A 19,916-nucleotide genomic window follows, 5' to 3' on the forward strand; every position below is an offset into this window, starting at 1 on the left:
ATGAAATGCTCTTTGTGTATCACTTCTTCATTATGAAAGATGTCATTAATGCACTAGTAATGTCTCATCTGGAGTATTGTTCAATCATTTGGTCAGCAGCTAATAAGACAGATCTTAACAGACTTCAGTTAGTCCAGAATAAGGCGTCCAGATTAGTGTGAAGATGTTCATACTATACTAATATTGATCAAATGCATAATAACCTTTCTTGGCTTCCTGTACAGGCTAACATATTCTATGGCTTACTTGTAGTTCTAAAGAAAGCAATTCTGTTAAACACACCACATTTATTCTGCTCAGCTGCAGTATCCAGATGAAATACATCATCATATTACACAGTTTTCAACAAGCTGCAATTTAGTAAATGCTCGAGTTAAAAGTAACGTTTTGTAAAACTGTTACATTTAGAGCAACTTTTAAGTGGAATAAGTTGCCTTAAAAAATTAGAGAATTATTCAAAACTTCAATGAACACTTAAAAGCCGATTTACAGAGCTTTTAGTTGTTGTAAATATTGTAAGACATGATTTGTTTTTGAAATTTGTGTAATGTGCCTCAATGTTATTGATATTATTATTATTATTATTGATTGCTTATATTTGAACAATTGTGAAACCTCACTGTGGATGTAAGAGTGAAATTATGTGGATATCTTGAATCCACTTTATTGTGTAATATTTTATGTGAGTATTTGACGGAAGACGAGCAACATCTGTTGTGGAAGCTAACGGGGTCCCTTTAGAATAAACAAACATAGGATTTATTATCACTGAATAATTCTGTATAAATCTATACAAATTATAGAAATATGTAATAGGAAACAACAAAATAATCTAAATTATAAAAGTGTGTGTGTGTGTGTGTGTGTGTGTGTGTGTGTGTGTGTGTGTGTGTGTGTGTGTGTGTGTGTGTGTGTACAATCAGGAGGGATGGGCATGATTTTAGTGTTTGAAGAGTCATGAATTATCTTTAACAGCAGGTTGGATGTAATGTGTTAGAACTACCAGCAGGTGGGGTTAAGAGACCTTTAAAACACTAGGAGTCCCAGGCTTCTACCTTTCTACCTTTAAAACCCGGAGTGCAGCCAAATGGCTTTTAGCTAGGCTTTAGCTTCAGCCAAGTGGAAGCTAAATTGGCTAGTCATTCATATGTATATTAGGTTGTTACCTGGGAATTCTGGAGGGAAGCGGAGTGGGGGTGTGTGAACGAGGGGGTGGGGGAGCTGCTAAAAGCTGTGAACTTCCCTTTTGTGTTTCATCTTGATGCATTCTCAATCATCCAGGGAAATAAATCTCCAAAAGTCACCAACTTGGAGTGTTTCAGTTTGCCATCTTAGGGAGAAATCAACACACATGGGTGTAGGTCCTTTGTTGCTGAGATTTACTGATAAAAACAGTACAAAAAACCAACCATTTGTACACATATTTACAAATAATAATAAAAAGTGAGTGAGTACATTTCAACATTTTCAGCAATCACTCACAATCCTGGCACTGCCATGGTATCTGTAGTCTGCATTGACCACATGTGTATCTGTAGCAGTGAACACATCGCACAGTGGCATGATTGTTCTTGCATTTGTGTTTGACCTGACACGTGGCTCTTTTTCCAGGGCTAGGTGTGGAGGGTTGTGTCCAAAGCAACTGTTCTTTTCTTGCCTTCTTCGCAGCTACATGAGAGTGAGCCAACTCTCTTGCAAGCTCCACCAGGAAGTCCACCCGTCTTTCCTTCATCCCGGAGCATGCTTGATACAGCACATGTGCATTCAGTGCTGCCATGTCAATCATGTTATAAAACACGGCAACTGGCCAGGTTGAAAACACCTAAGAAATAAGATAAATTGTTATTTCCATAGCCCTTTTACACTTACCTGTGTACACTTACACATACCTGAGTGGTGAATTCTAAAGGGCTATGGAAAAAACAATTTATCTTATTTCTTAGGTGTTTTCAACCTCTGCTGCCACGCTGACGGCGTATGCGGCCAAACGGAAGAAGACAGTCTATATTCTTAGCAGCATGCACAGCGTGGTTCAGACTGATAACACTGTCACCCTTTACAACAAAACAAAGTGTGGCGTGGATGTGATGGACCAGATGGTTCGGGAGTACACTGTCCGCAGAGGAACACGGCGCTGGCCAGTTGCCGTGTTTTATAACATGATTGACATGGCAGCACTGAATGCACATGTGCTGTATCAAGCATGCACCGGGATGAAGGAAAGACGGGTGGACTTCCTGGTGGAGCTTGCAACAGAGTTGGCTCACTCTCATGTAGCTGCGAAGAAGGCAAGAAAAGAACAGTTGCTTTGGACACAACCCTCCACACCTAGCCCTGGAAAAAGAGCCACGTGTCAGGTCAAACACAAATGCAAGAACAATCATGCCACTGTGCGATGTGTTCACTGCTACAGATACACATGTGGTCAATGCAGACTACAGATACCATGGCAGTGCCAGGATTGTGAGTGATTGCTGAAAATGTTGAAATGTACTCACTCACTTTTTATTATTATTTGTAAATATGTGTACAAATGGTTGGTTTTTTGTACTGTTTTTATCAGTAAATCTCAGCAACAAAGGACATACACCCATGTGTGTTGATTTCTCCCTAAGATGGAAAACTGAAACACTCCACTCCCCCGCCCCCTCAATCACACACCCCCACTCCCCTCCCTCCAGAATTCCCAGGTAACAACCTAATATACATATGAATGACTAGCCCATTTAGCTTCCACTTGTCTGAAGCTAAAGCCTAGCTAAAAGCCAAATGGCTGCTCTCCGGGGGTTTAAGTGGTGTTTGGTGCCACGCTCCACCTTCAGGTTTAAAACTAGTGTTAATGGAGTTTGAAGGTTGAGTTTGTTCCACGACTGCATTTCACTCACTGCCTCTGTTTGTATCTCTGTCACTGCAGGACCAACATGGAGCCAGAAGTCAGCGCTCTCAGGAGGCCGACAAACCTCACAGAAGAAAGGGAGAGAAAAAACACACCTGTGACGAGTGTGGGAAGGGTTTTACTGAGAAGGCTAAACTAAAACGGCATCAGGTCATCCACACTGGAGAGAGACCGTTCAGCTGTGACTTGTGTGGAAAGTCTTTTTCCTTGAAGGGTTCCCTAAAAAGACACCAACTCATCCACAGTGGAGTTAAAGCGTACAGCTGTGATCAGTGTGGCAGAGCTTTTACTCAAAGTAGCAGCTTACAGAGTCATCTAGTTACCCACTCTGGAATTAAGCCATACACCTGTGAACAGTGTGGGAAGGCTTTTACTCAAAGTAGCCACTTACAGAATCATCTAGTTACCCACTCTGGAATTAAGCCATACAGCTGTGACGAGTGTGGGAAGGGTTTTACTGTGAGGGCTAAACTAAAACAGCATCAGGTCATCCACACTGGAGAGAGTCCGTTCAGCTGTGACTTGTGTGGAAAGTCTTTTTCCTCAAAGGGTTCCCTAAAAACACACCAACTCATCCACAGTGGAGTTAAAGCGTACAGCTGTGATCAGTGTGGCAGAGCTTTTACTCGCAGTAGCCACTTACAGAGTCATCTAGTTACCCACTCTGGAATTAAGGCATACAGCTGTGACATCTGTGGAAAAACTTTCAGCCAGAGAGGGAGCCGAAATACACACCTACGCATTCACACCAGACATGATGTGTACTGCTGTGAACAGTGTGGCAAATACTTTACAACAGACGCACAGTTACAACAACACATGTTTACCCACACTGAGGAGAGACCTTATCGATGTGACCTGTGTGAGAAGACTTTTAAAGCTCCACATCACCTGAGACGACACCAACAGATCCACACCAGAAAGAGACTCTACAAGTGCATCTACTGTGAGAGAAGCTTCTCACAGTCAGGTCATCGTAACATTCATGAACGTGCACACATGGAAGGAAACTACAGCTGTGACCAGTGTGCCCAAACATTCACCTCATTGTCTGCTCTGTGCAAACATCAGCGCGATCACTCAGGGCTGAAATCACTCCCATCACTGGATCACAGTGAATCTGAAGACACAGAAAGATCCTCTGGTTTCTGTGTCAGACTCAAAAAGCTTGAGATCAGGCTCCACAGAGTTCAGATAGAATCATTTAAACTTGTGTTGAACTGAACTGGTTGCTGGGCTGAACTTCTACATAATACAGATCTACATGGGATCTTCTTTTCTGTTGTTTTACTGAGTCAGTTTTGTCCTTTTTTCTCTGTCCTGGTTTTGCTCGTCTGTAAATGATTGAAACTCAGTCAAATAGTTCATTGTTCTCCAGCAAAACGTTTTGGAAACTCATGTTTAACCTTTAAAACTCTGACATGTTTTAGCACACAAGGCTTCATCGGGGAGTTCACTCATGATTGGACCATGAGAACAAAGGTTTTTAGTTCTTTCAAAGAGAGTCTTGGAGATGTTTGATGTTTCTGTTTTTTCTACATAAAGGAATAAACTATTTTTCTTGCTTCATGTAGTGTGGAAGTTTTTAATGTTTCTTCATCTGTTATGTTCTTGAATGTGTTCACGTGAAGATGATATAAATAAACTCTTGTCAGAGATTTACAGTTATCAAACAGGTGAATAAACAACACTGAGACACTTGGAGACGGTTAACGTGCTGCACGGGTGAGGGCTCAGAGAGGACTCACACCGAGCTGCAGTAGTCGTTTATTATTTATAGCAGGGTGAAACAAGCATAGCAGTTTCCTCTAATTTTGCATATATGTGTGTGTGTGTGTGTCTAAGTTCGTATAAATGTCATAGGGTGAACTTCCTCTTTCTATAAACAGAGCGAGTAGTACATTTTGTTCTTTTCCTATTAAGAGTAAAATATGAACATGTACTTTAATGCAACATAAAACTCATTAAAGCGTTTCTTCTTTAACATCCCCTCCTGATGTTAATATTTTTCACTTAATCATACTTTATTATCAGCCAACAATCACTTGCTTATAACATTTTCAATTGTAGCATCATTCAGTATGTGTGTGTGTGTGTTTCTATACTAAATCTTCTTCATCCGGTTCATCTTCTAGTGGCAGTCCAACATAGGTAATTACTGTGGCCTGTACCATTTTGTCAATCATGGATCTTATGCATGGTAGGATACATGTAGAAAACAAGCACAATAATAGAAGCAGAACTCCTATCAGTACGAGTCCTTTTATCACGAGGGTCTTCCAGCTGCCACTCAGCAGCCAGGTCAGCCAGTCCTCATTGTTCGTGACATAGTCTTGTTGCTGCGCATTACTCAGTTGTCGCAACTTGTCTAGGGCGGTGGTCATGGTCAAGGAGTGCACGTTGTCCGGGATATAGGTGCAACAAGTGGTGTTGAATAAGACACAGAGGCCCCCTCTCTCAGCGAGAATCATGTCCAGGGCGACCCTGTGTTGCATGACCACTATTCTGATCACGTCGATTTCCTCATTCTGAGCCTTATTTATCTTTGTTGAGCTGTTCAGGAAAAGTCCAAATCGGTAGTCAAGAGTCTCAATTCTTAACGTGTTTTTTCCAGTTCCAACCCATGGGAACAGTGAGTGCAGGACCTTCTGTCCGGTGGTCCACAACTTGAACTCCGCTGGTACATCACTGCCCCAGATTGGGTCATAGGGTTGCACGTCATCAGTGTTCCTCTTGCGTCGTGGTTGGTTCTGATGACATGGTTGACCATAACATACTATTGGCGAGACTAGAGCACACTGTAGGCATCAAGGGCGCTGCCTTGGATTGGTTTAAATCTTACCTCTCCGATCGGCTCTCTTCGGTTCACTTGGCCACCTCCTCCTCCTCCGCTGTACCTGTTTGCTGTGGTGTCCCCCAGGGATCTGTGCTAGGCCCTACCCTGTTCTCACTGTATATGCTTCCTTTAAGTGTCATTTTTGAGAAATACCACATTGCCTTTCACTATTATGCCGATGACATCCAGATCTATTTTGAGCTGAATGATGATCTAGCTATGTCCGTGAGTAACTTTCGAGAGTGCATGTGTGAGGTCAAGCAATGGCTTCTGGCAAATTTTCTTATCCTTAACGATAAGAAAACTGAAATTATGATCTTTGGCAGTGACGCTCTTTGTGCCAAACTTCATGATGCTTTTGGTTTTCTCACTAGTTCTTTCCCTGACACTGTTAGGAATCTGGGTGTGCTACTTGACAGCTCATTTAAACTTGATAAACAAGTATCTGCTGTCGTCAGATCTAGTTTCTACCAACTTCGCCTTATTTCCAGGGCCAAACACTACATCCCGCACAATGACTTGGAAAAGCTTATCCATGCCTTTGTTACGTCAAGACTAGATTACTGTAATTCACTTTATTATGGTCTCCACTCTACCCTTTTACATAGATTACAGACAGTCCAGAATGCCGCTGCACGCATTCTAACTAAAACTAAGAAGTTTGCTCACATCACTCCCGTCCTTGCTGATCTGCACTGGTTGCCTGTGAAATTTCGTATTCAATTTAAAATTCTGTTGTTTACTTTTAAAATTACTAATAACACAGGGCCAAGTTATCTTAAGGAACTCTTAAATTCATATCTTCCTACGAGGGCCTTAAGATCTTCCTCACAGTCATTGTTGGTTCAGCCCAGATCTCGCTTGAAGTCTAGAGGTGATCGAGCGTTCGCTCTAGCTGCACCTGAGCTGTGGAACAGTCTCCCGATTGGCATCCGGGCGTCTGATTCTATTCAATCTTTTAAATCACGGCTTAAAACATATCTGTTTGAACTTGCTTTTTCTACTAGTTAAATTCTCGCCTTGCTTCTAGTGAGTTGTTCTATTAATGTGTCTGGTTGTTTTGCGTTGTCCTGCGCTGTCAATGTTTTCTATCACTGTGTTTGATGGTACAGCTTTACAGCTTTACTCTGCTATAGCTGTGTGCTATAGTTTATTTTATTAGTGGTTTTACCTGTGAACATAATCTCTCACTTATATGACTCTGACGTTATAGTGCTAATTATTTTATTATTTTATTGTTGCGTAGCCTATGTCCTCTATCACTGTGTATGATGGTACAGTTCTACTTTGCTATAGCTGTGTGCTATAGATTATTCCTATTAGTGGTTTTTACCTGTGAACATAATCCCACACTTATATGACTCTGATGTTTTAGTGTAAATCATTTTATTGTTTTATTGTTTCATGTAAAGCACTTTGGTATGCCCCTGGCTTTTAATGTGCTCTATAAATAAAGATTGTTGTTGTTGTTGTTGTTGATGGAATACTCTGAAGGTGTGGTCTGACACTAAAATTGGGGCGCAGAGTCCGGTACAAGAAAAGCTCACAACTAAGACAAAACTGCTCCTGCAAGGAAAGCTCACTGTTATGCATGCAAGGTGATCAGCTCTAGATGAGAAGACATTTAAATCTCACACTTTTTCTGCTGCATTTTTGAAGCTCAATTCCAGGAACAGATCGCAGGGTTCATTTTTATATACACTGCAACTGCCATGAGGACAGGGCCATTTTTTGGTTGTTGTTTGTTTTTCCTTTTGCTCTGTGCAGCATTTTGGCAGCATTTTTAAATTTCTCTTTGTATTTTTTCTTTCTTTTACTAGTGAAGAGATGTAGCGTGAACAGTTATACAGTCTAAATATCCCATATGGGTCGTGTGAAATGGTGTTTTCAGTTTCATTCAGTTGAAGTAAAGAACGTTGAATATTTCTAAGTGTGCTGTTTTGAACCAACATGTCACAGTATGATCAGTGCTGTAATTTTTGACAGTCACTGTATCAATGTTATTTTTGCATCTCTTGAATAAAGGTTTTGACCTGCAAGTGCTAATTTCTTTAGTTATTGGGGTAAAATGGGTAATGTTAATAGGAAGGTGTTTGCCAATTCAGTAACCTAATTTAATGTTAATGGAAACTAACATTATCTCAAATTGTTTAGTTATAATTGTTGTTTAACTGAATCTTGATTTTTGATCTTGATTTGTTCTTTCCCAACATTTTTCAAAAGAAACAGTCTAATTTCTTTGCTGTGATTGATTCCAGAGAACACGGAAGAACTGACATTATTTAACTGTTGATTTATGTAGATTCAGTGGAGGAGTAATGTCAGTTTAATTCTTTACCTACTGTCAATGCAGTGAAATTAGACATTTTGTTTTGAAAGGTTACTGGTGGATGCCAGCAACCATCTTGGAAGAGAACAATATAATCTGTTATAAGGCCTCCATTTGAAAATTGTGTATTTGATACTAGAATATAATAGCAAAATGTAATTTGAAGATAACATGTAGTATTTAAGTGACCAAGTAGTATTGGGTAAAAGTTATTGAATGGTGTTGGGATAAAGTGAGAAAATTGTGAAGGATTAAAATATTCCAAGAGCTCAAATTACTTCATCAAAACATGTTTAAGTCACATTTTATCAACACAAATTTCACAGGCTTATTGAACTTGAATAAATTGTGTTAATTTAACTCAATTGTTTAAGTTGCTGCCAAAGCAAAACATCTGTGTGCAACAAATGTCCACCATTGAATTAAGTAAATCCAACAACATATTTTTTTCAGTGTAGTTTGGACTTTATGATTTCTGTAACTGGAAAATATTATTTTGTTTAAAGACAGAAGTGACCGCATAGTTGCAACATCAAAGGGAAATATTAATTAATTAGCATCAAGTATATTTGTTGCTTAAGCGTTTGCACTATAACTTAAGTAGGATTATAACTTTTAAGGAAGGAAAGATTTCAGATATTTAGTTCACTGCTTCAGTTATTTTATATGAAATTAAAACATTTACGTTGGTCAAATATGATGCTCTAAATCAAATAAAAGTTTGAAAATAAATGATGTATTTTTAAATGCTGCAACAAATGTTCACAAAAAGTAACTATAATTAAAACCAGTTAAACAAAATCAAATGTTTGAATCATGCTTAACCAAATGCCAGGCTGGAGAGCTGAACCTAAAGTATACGTAGAAAGATTTCAACATGTGAGCAGTTTTTAATGTTTTTATCACATATAAATGTCACAGCAGTGGGTCCTGGCCCAATGCTTTGTGTTTTTGGTTTTCTTTGACTCTTGTTTTTCTTGGTTTTTGTTCTTCTTATTTATCAGGCTCTCAGTAATCTTAGTTCTCCCTCCCTCAGTGTTCATTTCAGCCTGTGTTTAGTTTCTGTTCCCGTGTCCCACGTTTCATCGTTTCATGTCGAGTCAGCCCTGTCTCTCTGTTTCCTGTGTCTCCCCAGTCAGCCCCGCCTCCCTCGGGCACTCATGTGTGATACAGAGTAATAAACCTGACTACATTTGCTACACTCTCTTTATTACCTGTTACTTTAAAATTCATACACTAATTATGTCTGCCCATCTCTCTAATGTGAAGGTCAAAGGTCAACATCCCAGTGACATAAGAATAATCCCAAAGGGGCAAAGGCAGCGGTTAATTTAGCATATTTAGCATTAAGGGTACAGCAAGGATATACTTTTACTTATTGTGGCAGGGGTGTGGTCTCTGGCCTGCTGCAGTGGAGGCTGGTGGCGGGACGTTGGACGGCACAGGTGAGGGTGATGGAGCTCATGACTCTCCCCTTTATAGTGACGGAGGAGACTGGCGTGGGGGAAGCGTGTAGTGGAGGAAGCCGAGGAGAGAGCTGGTTTCTGGCTACAAAGACGGCGTCAAACCAGAAAAGATTGCTTGTGGTCAAATAATGTGTAATAATAATGAAATAAATAGGCCATTGGGAAAAACGGGATTTTGAAATAAAGACTGACTTTGAAAAAAAGGACATTTTGGATTAAAAATGGCTGGGAATAAATAAAATGCCTCAGGAATAATCTCTGTTATTGTGAAAAATAATGATCATGAAATAATATTTCACAATAATAAGTAAATTTACCGTATTTTCACGACCATAAGACGCACTGTGCTAAAAGGCGCAGTCTCAGTTATGTGTGCCATTACTGTATTTAACACACACATAAGGCGCATTGGATCATAGGGCGCATACAAGTACCGTATGCGTATTTAAAAATAAAGCGGGAGCAAACCTGAGTTCGGTACCTTACTCACATTTTTATTACCAGTAATCGTCATCATCAACAACACACAAGCATACAAGTGTGCGTATTTAAAAATAAAGCAGGAGCAAAACAAAGTTTGGTACTCACATTTTTATCATCAATCAAACCCATCGAAGTCCTCATCTTCTGTGTCTGAATTGAACAGCTGCGCTAAATCTCCATCAAACATGCCAGGTTCACTTTCTTCACTGTCAGAGTCACTTTCCGTGCCGTGCGGCTCCTCGGAAATGATGCCGGCTTTTGCGAAAGCTCCTACAACAGTGCCAGCAGACATGTTAGCCCAAGCATCTACAATCCATTGGCAAATTGTGGCGTAACTCGCCCGGCGCTGCCTTCCACTCTTGGTGGAACTGTGGTCTCCATCGGTCATCCATCGCTGGATGTGTTTGTCGCCGATGTGTTTGCTGCAGTAGGAGCGGAAGATGGCCAGCTTTTCCTTATAATCCGCTGGAAGTTGCTGCGCTACCGTAGTCCTGGTCCGGATGGAAAAATGGCACCGTTTCATAAAAAGTGAAAGTGAAACTGCTTTTAGCCGAATGGTGACCGTCGAAACGCTTCTCCCGCTCGTTCTTTGCTCGATGATCGCCTTATGTCCGCGGAAACTCAGCTGCGTATTCTTGACCTGTCGGAGCGTGTTTTCCAGCTTCCTCCACTTGCGAACCATCGATTCATTAATCTTAAATTCTCTCGCCGCTGCTCGATTTCCATGTTCCTCCGCGTAGCTGATGGCCTTCAGTTTAAACTGTGCTTCGTAAGCGTGTCTCTTTGCCATTTTCAGGGTTGTTAAAACAACGGTGTCCTGCATAACGCACATACCTGTTCTTTTATACAGGTATGTGCAATAAAGTCAACGCACACACTTCACCCTTTAGCGTTCTCATGGTGTTCTCTACTACGTCCTCCTTACAACACAAAGGGCGCACTGCGCTATAGGGCGCGCCATACTTTTTGAAGAAAATCTAAGACTTTTAAGTGCGCCTTATGGTCGTGAAAATACGGTAAATAGCAGAATGCAATATATTTCACAATAATGAGCTTTTTTTCAAAATGTGTTCAATTATTTCACAATATCATTCTCACATTACATATCTGTGTCTTATTTATTCACATAGTTATTTATTTCATCATGAGTTATTTATTTATTTAATTTTGAACACTTTGGAGTTCCATATGGTTGTAGTGGGCTTGTAATGTAAATGTGGTCTGATTAAATGTGACATTAATGCTGACGCTGCATAAACCTGATAAAACAGTTCTATTAGTGGGTCTGTGTGATCAGCATCAGTGGGTTAAGGTGAGGCCTTGACTAGTAGAACGTCATGTTGGTGTTTAACAACACATGAGCCAACATCAGACTCCGAGCGCTACGATGCTAAAGATCAGAAGATCCAGTGTGACATCATCGTTACCTGGCAACAGTAGCCCTCATCTGACTTTATTGGAGGATATTTACACCAGCAACACGGTTTAGTTTGATATGACGGATCAACAACATGCGCTGTGATATCCAGTTCATCTGTAATAGATACTGGATCTAATCAGTGAGCAGATATTTGATCAGCTTATTTATAACTATACTAGAAACAAACACAACTGATTCATGCAAACTTGCATATCAGCCTTTGAAGGTTTTGTAGTATTGAGAACAAAGAGGTTGTGTTAGGGCTGAAAAGCCCGACTTGTTCTCCTCTGCAGGTCATCAAATGCACCACAGAAGTTTGTATTTGCACAGCCTGTATATGTTTGATGGCTTTATTATTCTCTGTTCAAAGACAGTAAATGTGGAAAATGTCTCATGTAGTATCAGCTTCATTTAAAATGACTGCAAACATTTAGAGAACATGTGCTGCTGTTTGTCCTACATTTCAACACTGAATGAACCCTGAAAACATGATGGCAGCTGGCAGGTTGGAGTTCACATGAAATATCGGCTGTATGAAGACTGGAAATATAGATGATAAAAACATGCAGCCAAACATTTGTGGACATGAATAAACTATCTGATCCAAAAAGCAGGAAGTGACACAGCTAGAAAGTGTGTAACAGCTGAAGTCAAATGTGATGCAGAGTTGAATCTGCACTTGGATCCATCTGTGAAAGGTCCACATGTAGGGATCACATGAGTCCTGATGTTTGTCAGTCCAGCTTGATAACTCCATCTACTGTGGCTACATATACTGGGCTGGTAGCTCCACAGTGTTGGAAAGAAACTATTAAATGTGCAAAGTTTAAAATCAGAGGCTCTTCTAACACAGGAGCCATGTTGAGTTTAGATCACAGCCGACCACCGGCAGTCTGAAATGGAATGAAGCCCATTGACAGCCAGCAGGTCTAAACAGGAACGCACCCATTTGTATGTGTGGCAATGATGTGGCTGCAGCTGACACAGGATTGGTTCAAACTAAACATCAGACACATTTCACAGAGTTCACAAATAAACTCACGTTTTTATTTTTGAAGATGATCATAAAGTAGAATTTATGGTCCAGTAGAAACAGCAGGAGGTTTGAGCCCTTCTGATGGCAAGGCAAGGCAAGTTTATTTGTATAGCACAATTCAACAACAAGGTGATTCAAAGTGCTTTACAGAGACATTAGAAACAAAAACAAATAAAAAGCATGATTTAAAATTGATTAAAACAAGCAAACAAACTAACTAATTAACAAACAAACAAACAAAACAGTATATAAAATCAAAACAAATCAGAACAGTAGATAAAATCAGTAGTTAAATGTAAGTTTTGAAATTTAAGCTTAAAAGTGTGGATTTGGTGCTTTATTCAAATGCAGCTGAGAACAGGTGAGTCTTCAACCTGGATTTAAATAAACTGAGTGTTTCAGCTGATCTGAGGCTTTCTGGGAGTTTGTTCCAGATATAAGGAGCATAAAAGCTGAATGCAGCTTCTCCGTGTCTGGTTCTGACTCTGGGAACTGATAGAAGACCGGATCCAGATGACCTGAGGGATCTGGAAGGTTCATACTGGGTCAGGAGGTCATTGATGTATTTTGGTCCTAAACCATTCAGAGCTTTATAGACCAGCATCAGAACTTTAAAGTCTATCTTCTGACGGACAGGCAGCCAGTGTAAAGACCTCAGAGCTGGACTGATGTGGTCCACTTTTTTGGTCTTAGTGAGGACTCGAGCAGCAGAGTTCTGAATGAGCTGTAGTTGTCTGACTGATGTTTTAGGTAGACCTGTAAAGATGCTGTTACAGTAGTCAAGCCTACTAAAGATGAATGCATGGACTAGTTTTTCCAGGTCCTGTTGAGACATCAGATCTTTATCCTTGAAATATTCTTGAGGCGATAGTAAGCTGATTTTGTTATTGTCTTAATGTGTTTTTCTAAGTTTAGGTCTGCATCCATCACTACACCCACATTTCTCGCCTGGTTTGTGGTTTTTAGATGTATAGATTGAAGTTCTCTGGTGACCTGTAATCGTTTTTCTTTGGCGCCAAAGACTATTACCTCAGTTTTGTTTTGTTTAGCTGGAGAAAATTGTACGGGGCCTTGGTCTCCTGGTGACATTGTGATATATATTTGTGTGTCATCTGCATAGCTATGACAGTTTATTTTGTTGTTCTTTATAATCTGTGCCAGTGGGAGCATGTAAATGTTAAACAGAAAGGGTCCCAAGATGGAACCTTGGGGAACTCCACATGTGATACTTGTCTGCTCAGATGTGAAGTTACCTGTTGATACAAAGTATTTCCTGTTTTCTAAGTATGTTTTGAACCAGTTTAGTACAGTTCCTGAAAGACCTGTCCAGTTCTCCAGTCGTTTGAGTAATATGTTGTGGTCAACTGTATCAAATGCTGCACTGAGATCCAGTAAAACTAAAACTGACATTTTTCCACTGTCTGTATTCAGACATATGTCATTAAACAGCAGAAACAGGATTTGGAGGAAGATGTTAATAGATTAGAAAGAATTGTACACTGTGAATCAATGCAAGTCTTTCTATATAGACAGATCTGTAATAATCCCTCAGGTAGGTTCCTCTGGGACAGTCACAGATAGAGACACCAATTCTGACGTCCTTTGAAAGCCTGACTTTGAATTGTCATCACTCGTCATGCACACAGATGTTAATTCTACATATTCCTGGTACTGAACTCTAAATCAATATGAAGAAAATGCTCCTGCTAATCTGCATCTATGTTGATATCAAATCCTTTTCCAGCACATGGATAAATCTCTATAAATCTTTCAGTCTGATCAGAATGGGCACAGTGTTGTTATTGCAGCTCCCTGATGTTTGAAAAGCTAAATGTCCATTTTAAAGTGCTCGTGTGTAGGATTGTGTTTCCTTCCTTTGTGCAGTTCTTACAGTAAACATGTTTGAATGTTTCCTGTTCATGTCATGACAAGTCATTTCAAGCATGATGAAGAGATTGATTAGTCAGTCACAGTGTAAAGAGTCCTCCTGCCTGCATCGCTCGCCAGTATAAACAGACCTTTGCTCCTGGAAAACAAATATATCAAAGTCATGTTGTCCAAGAAATGCATTTTATCTCACCAGTGAATCAAAGAAAGTCTGTATACTTTCTGAGAGTGAGAGGTGAACGTCAGACAGTTCTTAGAAAATGTAGTTTCTCTTTAAGCTTTTAACGTCTCTTTTACCCCCATTTGTCTAAAACTACTTGACAGCCCTTCATGTCAGAGGCTTATTATCTGTGCAGGATGGAGCACATGGTCTCAGTCAGGCTGGACACGATCACTCCTACAGGAAGTAAATTACTGTGATTTTATTTCACCTGTGAAATGATGAAAAACAGCAGAATAGCTCACGCTAACAAACGGGTGTTGAAATGTTTCATTTTCTGCTGTTTCACAGGTCAAAAAGGGCGTCGAACCAAACTGAAGCTGAGCTGCTGCTGCTGTTGTAGTGCAGCATCTGCTGTGTGCTTCATCAGAGAACCTTCTGTACACAGCAGACAGAGGCTGCTGCCACTGAAGTCCATCTGCTAGAGAGCTTTAAACACTGGTTATTGAAGTGGCTTTGATGATACTGATACACAGTCTTTGCTGCTGTCACAGGACAGGGATCCACCAGGGAGTAGTTGTCAGGATAAAGAGCCTTCGCTTCTCTAAATATAAACTGGATACTTGTAGGAAACTTTGGGAAGCAGCATTTTTCCTCATATCGTCTAAACTGAAGTTAGCTCAGGTGCTTCTTCCATACTTGCTCTGCAGAAAGCCAAAGAGTTTGGAGCTCTGCAAACATTTGCAGCACAGCTGGATGTTTGTAACTTTGGTCACCTCTGTATCATCCCTCAGATTCTTTCTGCACAGCTTTGAAACCATGACAGCACGAGTGATGCTGAGGAGACGTCCAGTTTAAACAGACCTTTATTCCTGGAACACAAACACATGAAGTGATGCTGCTAAAGAAGAACATTTAATCGCACTAATGAATCAAGCATCTGTATGTTTGTCTGTCAGTCTGTCAACAGTTCCTCTGATCGACTTCAGACTTGGTGGGTATTTTGTTTTTGCAGCGGTCAAAGTCGATCAGCGTGTTGCTTTGTCTGCTGTAAATCTGCCTGTACAAAGGGAAACATGCATGTTTTAGATGCAAACTCACAACATGGCTGCATTTTTGTGATTATGTGTATTTTATATTGATTTATTCTATTATGTTTTGTATATGAATCTTTACAAGTGTGTCGATACAAAGGCTTGATTAAAACAAAGGTCTCAGCTGTGCTGTTAGGGATGCTCTCATATTTGTTTCAAATGTAATAAATCAAAGGATTTCAGGCTTTTCATCCTTTTTATTTGTTTGGTTCTAACAGCAGCTGGATAAAAACATGCAGGTGATGAATATAATTGTGTGATATTATGAGCATTGTGAATAAAGAAAGAGCAGAGATAGTAAAAAGGAAACAGGTGATGGACGTGAGATTTTCAGAACAAAAGCTCCTCAGTGAGACGATCACCTGGACACAAGGTCAGGCAGCTGGGACTCATCTAGAGAGCAAAATGGAAAAGTGATCTGTGCAGAACATCACTGTTGATTGCAGTTATTTACATCAGACTTCTTCTCTGAGATAAGAGCACCATTTGTGGGAAAGATGACAGTATTTCCAGGCTGGATGCTGTTTGCAGGGAGAACTGAATGAAAGTCTCCTGCACCTCAGCGCTGAGGTCCACACCTGTGAACACAGATGAGGTCAATCTGCTGCAGCACGTAGAGCTTTACTGATCAGCAGGTTCAAAGGATTCAGCAGCGCGTAGAGTCAGAGCTAAATGCCACATCACCATAGAGTTTGTTAACAACAGCTTTCTTTGCCCTTTGTCTCGATGGACTGAATCAGGGATACTCGTCATACTTCACCTCAACCACGTCACTGAGAGACCCCAGCCTGACACAGCAGCAGAGATGATGAAAGCAGAAACAGCAAACAGATGCTTCAGTTGTGTTTCTCTCTGTGTGTGTGCGCTCACGCCCACTTGTGTGTGTGAACTTTCCACGTACCTCAGCTTGTTTCTCCAACATGAGCCATCAGGGCTGAAAAACATCACTAACACATGAATTCTTTCTCTTTTTGTTATCACCTGTGATCATGTGTCTCATGTTTCTGTCATTCACCAGTTCTTGTATAGTTACGTGTAACTAGACTTCTGTGGGACGTAAATGATTGTTTTGTATGCAGATCTGTACAAAGGATGTAAACACTTGATTACAAAGGAGATCTCAGCTGTGTTGTTGTGGATGGACTTCAACGTATTTGTTAAAAAAGAGAATAAAGCAAAGTGTTTTAGCTGTTTGGGAGTTTTTGTTTGATTCCATTCAGTTTTATTTCTATGGAGTCAAATAATAACAAAGGCTCTAGAACAGCCCTGAGTTTGTCCAGGTGACACTCCTCTGAAGAACAAAGACAAAGAGGAAGAAGGGGATTCGTTTTCAAGTCTTGTTTCTTTCAAAATAAAAGCTGAAATGTTTTGGAAGCATGATAATACTTTCAGCCAGGATGCCGTCTCCAAGGAGACCTGCACCTCAGCGCTGAGCTCCACATCACGCCCTGTGAAAGCACAGATATAAATCTGCTGCAGTGAGAAGAACTTTACCCAACACAAGTGTAGAAGTAGACATTTGACTTTACCTACAACCTGTTAACAACAAAGCTTTCATTGCCTCTGTTGTTGATGTCATGTAGGACTAATCATACTTCACATCAGCCATGCACACGTCAGAGGATCTCCAGGCTTTCAGTAATAAAGCCAAGCAGATGATGTGAACATAGCAATAGTAAAACATGCATCATAATCAGCTGTATGTGTCAACTATGTGGCACCTCAGTCTTGTTGGCATGAAGAAAAGTTGTGTAACATGTAGCATAAGGGCTGCAAAGACATCATGTAGACAGCAGTCGTCTGTTAGTCGTAACGTATCTCCTGTTAAAGAGTTAAATGTGCGTTCTCCATCTCTGTCCTCTCACAGCTCGCCGTATACCAACTCCAGCTGAGAAGCCACCCGTCAAAATAAAAGTCTTAGTTCTGATATTTTGTAATGAGTTTGTAGATTTCCCACAGCTGATCGTAACAGCAGGCTGCCGGTTTGGAGAAGCCAGTTCAGGAATACTGGAACAGAAGCTAAACAAAGTCCTGCTGTGAACAGCAGCAATATGGATTTTACACATCCATCCATCTTTTCAGCTCAGGGTCGTGTGTGTTTGCACCATGTTTACAGAAACTGGAACGTGACTCCACTTGTGGACAAAATGAGCGTCGCCAAGAGTTTGAAGACGTTTTTGAGACTAAACATGGTGTTTTAGTGTCAGGGGTACGATTAGGTTGTGGTTAGGTTTAGGGCTGAAGGTTAGGGTTAGGCATTCAGTTTTTAGGGTTAGGTAAAGCATTACATCAATGTCCCCACGGAGATATGAAAACAGGACTGTGTGTGTGTAACCCTATCCCAGCTGTTATTAGGCAAGAAGCAGTTAAACTGTGGGAGGATGTCAGGGTACCAGGAGAGAATCAGACATGGATTCAAACCCAGGACCTTCTTGCTGAGAGCAGGTTTATCCCACCTACAAAGATCATCTGTTTAAACGTGCGCTGTAACTGAGTATTTTTTAAACATGAGAAACCGAATATAAGGGTTGCTCTGCCACTGCTGCCTTGACCGGTTACTTCATTTTATCCAGTGACCACGTTGGCAGCATCAAAGCTGAGTAAGGCCACGCCCACACTTACACCGGGATTTTTGAAAACGCAGATTTTTCTGAGCGTTTGCGCCTTTGGTCCACACGTAAACGGCGTTTTCACTGAAAACTGAGATTTTTGAAAACGTCTTGTTAAGTCTAATTGTTGAATGTTGCCATTGTGTTTCTTAAATTTGTACAGCATTAGTTCAAGCAGTAGGATCAAAGCCATTCCTTTGATCCTGACCACCTCTCCAGCCACTCTGTGCTGGGGGAGGTTTTATTGTAGATACATCCTATCTGAAAGATCTGTTTCTTTTGATGTAAACTTCCTGGGTTTACGACCCTTTGGTCAGCAGGAGGTCTGACACACACACACACACACACACACACACACACACACACACACACACACACACTCAGTGTATACATTTACATACAGTGCCTTGTCTTTGTAACCAAAGGGGGTTGCAAGGGGAGGTGTTTTGTAAACTATTGTTTGAAGTTTGTCAATAAAAGGCAGCGAGAGGAGGCCATCATGGGGTCATTTGTGGTGCTGGACACAGACGAGGCCTCCCTTGCGCAAGTAATCGATCGATCGACTGTCTTGTTTTCTTCATGATGAATAAGTCTCTAGAATTAGCGGGGTTTGTGGAAACACAGACCCAACATTTATTTGGTCCTCCGAGCCGGAGCCTAACACATTACATCCACCGAGGAGAGGGAGAGGACGCCACCGCAACGTCTGGGATGATTGACGTAAAGCCCTGGTGTTTCACTTTGCTTTGTCACCAGGCCGGGAAGTTTGCGCCTGAACTCCCCTCGGGATGGATGACGATTGACGGGATCCAGAGACTCTTCCCATGAACGTAAACAAACAGTGAGTACAGAAGGCCTTAAAGAGCGGCTACGTGACCCTGCGTTGACCGCAGGTACGGGAGCGCGCTAGCCGCGTGACAGAGACGCAGGCTTCTCCGCCGTGTGGGGAGTGGAGATAACCTAGGTTCGGTAGCTCCGCCATGAGGAGTCCGGAATCTCCGCCATTTGGGGTGTTAGAGAGTGTCCGAAGGTTGAATTCTCCGCCACATGGGGAGTTTGAGAGTTTTCAACAGAGAGCGCTAGCTGTGCGTGCAGGCGCTAGCTGTGCGTGCAGATGCAAGCGATAGGCCTATGTTGTGTGTGTGTGCGGGCCAGACGTGGTCTGCGTGAGTGTGGCTGATTGTTGTCTTGTAATGGAGAATAAAATGTGTAAGTCTGCCTTAGAAGGGGATGTAAAATTTATGGAGAAATTTTTACCCGGCAGCACGCAGTATGTAGGTTGTTGGTGTGAGAAATATGGATTTGAAGGGACATTAGTGGAAGTTAAGTGTAAAATGCTGGTAGAAAGAATAGCTGTAAGTGTAGCAGGTAAAACAGGGAAAGCGAAGCAGAGGAAGGAATTGCAGTTAGCAGTTAGCTAAGTTGTGGCTGGAGCAGACTCAGAAGAGGAGAGAAGCACAGAATGTTAAAAGAGCAATATTGCAAGAAGTTCTTGTGAAACCTGAGGATGAAACTACAGCTCAATCCACTGCAACTACTCTAGAACAACACCGTAGAAAAGCATTAGGAAGAGCAAGAATGTTAGCAGAAAGTAGAGCCAGAGAAGAGTGTGAGAGAGCAGAGGCAGAGGTGGAGGAGAGATTAAAGGCATATTAGGAGCAGCATTGAGTCCATTACAGACTAGGCAGGGTAGGAAACAG

This window comes from Maylandia zebra, linkage group LG2 (assembly GCF_041146795.1).
Source record: "Maylandia zebra isolate NMK-2024a linkage group LG2, Mzebra_GT3a, whole genome shotgun sequence".
NCBI lineage: Eukaryota > Metazoa > Chordata > Actinopteri > Cichliformes > Cichlidae > Maylandia > Maylandia zebra.